We start from the raw sequence: 4285 nt of genomic DNA on the forward strand, positions 1-4285 counted from the left end.
GTGTCAGACTTTATTTTGGGGGGCTCCAAAATCACTGCAGATAGTGATTGCAGCCATGAAATTAAAAGACGCTTACTCCTTGGAAGGAAAGTTATGACCAACCTAGATAGCATATTCAAAAGCAGAGACATTACTTTGCCAACAAAGGTCCATCTAGTCAAGGCTATGGTTTTTCCTGTGGTCATGTATGGATGTGAGAGTTGGACTGTGAAGAAGGCTGAGTGCCGAAGAATTGATGCTTTTGAACTGTGGTGTTGGAGAAGACTCTTGAGAGTCCCTTGGATTGCAAGGAGATCCAACCAGTCCATTCTGAAGGAGATCAGCCCTGGGATTTCTTTGGAAGGAATGATATTAAAGCTGAAACTCCAATACTTTGGCCACCTCATGTGAAGAGTTGACTCATTGGAAAAGACCCTGATGCTGGGAGGGATTGGGGGCAGGAAGAGAAGGGGACGACAGAGGATGAGATGGCTGGATGGCATCACTGACTCGATGGACATGAGTTTGAGTGAACTCCGGGAGTTGGTGATGGACAGGGAGGCCTGGTGTGCTGCGATTCATGGGGTTGCAAAGAGTCGGACACGACTGAGCGACTGAACTGAACTGACTGACCTTTCCCTTTCTCCCTTGCTTTTCACTTCTCTTCTTTCCACAGCTATTTTAAAGTCTCTTCAGACAGCCACCTGGCCCTCTTGCATTTCTTTTCCTTTGGGATGGTTTTGTTCATTGCCTCCTATACAATATTACGGACCTCTGTCTACAGTTCTTCAGGCGCTGTGTACTAGATCTAATCCCTTGAATCTATTGGTCACGTCCAGTGCATATTCATAGGGGATATTATTTAAGTTGTACCTGACTGGCCTAGTGGTCTCCCCACTTTCTTTAGTTTAAGCCTGAATTTTGCTATGAGGAGCTGATGATCTGAGCCACAGTCAGCTATAGGTCTTGTTTTTGCTGACTGTATACAGCTTCTCCATTTTCGGCTACAAAGAATGCAATGAATCTGATTTTGGTATTGATCATTTGGTGATGTCCATGTGTCAAGTCATCTCTTATATTTTGAAAAAGGGTGTTTGCTATCACCAATGTGTTCTCTTGGCAGAATTCTGTTAGCCTTTGCCCTGCTTCATTTTGTACTCCAAGGCCAAACTTGCCTGTTACTCCAGGTATCTCTTGACTTCCTACTTTTGCATTCCAGTCCCCTATGATGAATTTGCTATTCAGTCACTCAGTCATATCCAACTCTTTGTGATCACATGGAATGCAACACTTCAGGATTCTCTGTCCTCACCATCTCCCGGAGTTTACTCAAACTCATGTCCATTGAGTTGGTAATGCCATCTAACCATCTCATCCTCTGTCATCTCCCTCTCCTCCTGCCCTTAATCTTTCCCAGCATCAGGATGTTTTCCAGTGACTTGGCTCTTTGCATCAGGTGGCCAAAGTATTGGAGCTTCAGCTTCAGCATCAGTCCTACCAATTAATATTCAAGGTTGATTTCCTTTAGGATTGACTGGTTTGATCTCCTTGCTATCCAAGGGACTCTCCAGAGTCTTCTCCAGCACCACAGTTCAAAGGCATCAATTCTTCGATGCTCAGCCTTTTTTATTGTCCAACTCTCACATCCGTACATGACTTCTGGAAAAACCATAGCTTTGACTATATGGACCTTTGTAGGCAAAGTAATGTCTCTGCTTTTTAATATGCTGTCTAGTTTTGTCATTGTTTTTCTTCCAAGGAGCAAGTGTCTTTTAATTTCATTGCTGCAGCCACCATCCACCGTGATTGTGGGGACCAAGAATAGGACATCTTTCTTGGTGTTAGTTTTTGGAGCTCTTCTGGGTCTTCATAGAACTGATCAACTTCAGCTTCTTCGGCTCTGGTGGTTGGGGCATAGACTTGAATTACTGAGATATTGAATGTTTTGTCTTGGAAATGAACCAGGATCATTCTGTTGTTTTTAAGGTTGCAGCCAAGTACTGCATTTTGGACTCTTTTATTAATTATGAGGGCTACTCCACTTCTTTTATGTGATTCCTGCCCACAGTAGTAATTATAGTGGTCATCTGAATTAAATTCACCCATTCCCGTCCATTTTAATTCACTGATTCCTAAGATGTTGATGTTTACACTTGCCATCTCCTGCTTGTAACTGAGAATGGTGACTGCATCCGTGAAATTAGAAAATGATTGCTTCTTGGCAGGAAAGTTGTGACAAACCTAGACAGTGTGTTAAAAATCAAAGATATCACTTCGCTGACAAAGGTCTATATTGTCAAGGCTATGGTCTTTCCAGTAGTCATGTACAGATGTGAGAACTGGACAGTAAAGAAGACAGAGCGTTGAAGAATTGATGCTTTTAAACTGTGGTGCTGGAGAAGACTGTTGAGAGTCCCTTGGAAAGCAAGGGGATCAAACCAGTCAATCTTAAAGGAAATCAACCCTGAATACTCTTTGGAAGGACTGATGCTGAAGCTGAAGCTCCAATACTTTGGCCACCTGATTCGAAGCACTAACACATTGGAAAAGACCCGGATGCTGGGAAAGATTGAGGGCAAGAGGGTGACAGAGGATGAAATGGTTGGATGGCATCACCGATTCAATGGACATGAACTTGGGCAAACTCTGGGAGATGGTGAGGACAGGGAAGCCTGACGTGCTGCAGTCCATGAAGAAGTCAGATATAACTTGGTGACTGAACAACAACAATATCGTATGCATAATCAGTACTAAAAAAATGTTAACCACTGTTTCCACTGTTATAGAAAATGCTAGATTCGTTTCTTTTCATCATCATAAATTCTGGCCATTTAATATCTCCCTATCCCTATCTCTCCACTTAGTATCTCCCAGTCCTGATCTCTCTGCAAGAGTGGAAATGGAGATGATTTTAGATATCGAAGACCAGCAGAGGACAGATAGCAGAATGAATTGCATTCCAAGAGGGTACTTGCTTGGGTAGGCAGCAAATCCTGCATGGGATGTATTTGTAATAAAAGTGTTTTAACATGGTTGTTTATCTGAAATTCTGATTTAACTGAGCATCCTGTGCTGTTACTTGCCAGATATGGCAACCTGAACTTCCCCAAGATTTTAAAAATCCTAGTGCCTCAGTGTCATTCCCAGAGACTCTGTGTGTCATTTGTCTGTAGATTTTTAAAACCTTCTGTTTTGAAATATGTTAAAACTTTCAGGGAAGTTGTAAAAATAATATGGAGAACTCCAATATACGCACAGCATTCAACGTTTGCCACTTTTCTTCCATCACTCTGTTATCTATCTTTTAAATTGAGAGTAGATTATGTACATCATGCTCCTTTACCAGTTAATATTTTCAAGCATATTTCCTACAAACAAGGATATTCACTTATCTAACCACAATAAGTACAATTATGAAATGTGAGACATTTAACGTTGATATGGTTTTTCCTGTGGTCATGTATGGATGTGAGAGTTGGACTGTGAAGAAGGCTGAGTGCCGAAGAATTGATGCTTTTGAACTGTGGTGTTGGAGAAGACTCTTGAGAGTCCCTTGGACTGCAAGCAGATCCAACCAGTCCATTCTGAAGGAGATCAGCCCTGGGATTTCTTTGGAAGGAATGATGCTAAAGCTGAAACTCCAGTACTTTGGCCACCTCATGCGAAGAGTTGACTCATTGGAAAAGACTCTGATGCTGGGAGGGATTGGGGGCAGGAGGAGAAGGGGATGACAGAGGATGAGATGGCTGGATGGCATCACTGACTCGATGGACGTGAGTCTGAGTGAACTCTGGGAGTTGGTGATGGACAGGGAGGCCTGGCGTGCTGCGATTCATGGGGTGGCAAAGAGTCGGACATGACTGAGCGACTGAACTGAACTGAACTGATAAACATATAGTCTATATTAGAATTTTTTTCGATTATCCTGCTAAAGTCCTTTCAGGTATTTCTCCTCTGTTCATAGATCCAGTCCAGGATTGTGTACTGCCTTTCATTGTTATGTCTCTTTATTCTCCTTTAATCAGTTTCTCAGTCTTTCTTTCTTTAATGATACTGACATTTTTAAGAGTATAAGCCAGTTATGTTATAGAATGTTTCCCCATTTGGTTTTGTCTGATGTTTCTTCTAGATTAGATTCGGGTTATACATCCTGACCAGAACATTGGAAAATGAAAATGTGTCTCTTTTTCAAGGTATTGCACCTGGAGGAACAAGGTGTCTGCCTTCCCATGACTGATGATAATTTTGATCACTTGCAGTTGGATTTTCCCACGGTACAGTTCTCCTTATAACTAATAAGCAATGT

This window comes from Bison bison, unplaced genomic scaffold, assembly GCF_000754665.1.
Source record: "Bison bison bison isolate TAMUID 2011002044 unplaced genomic scaffold, Bison_UMD1.0 scf7180017864180, whole genome shotgun sequence".
NCBI lineage: Eukaryota > Metazoa > Chordata > Mammalia > Artiodactyla > Bovidae > Bison > Bison bison.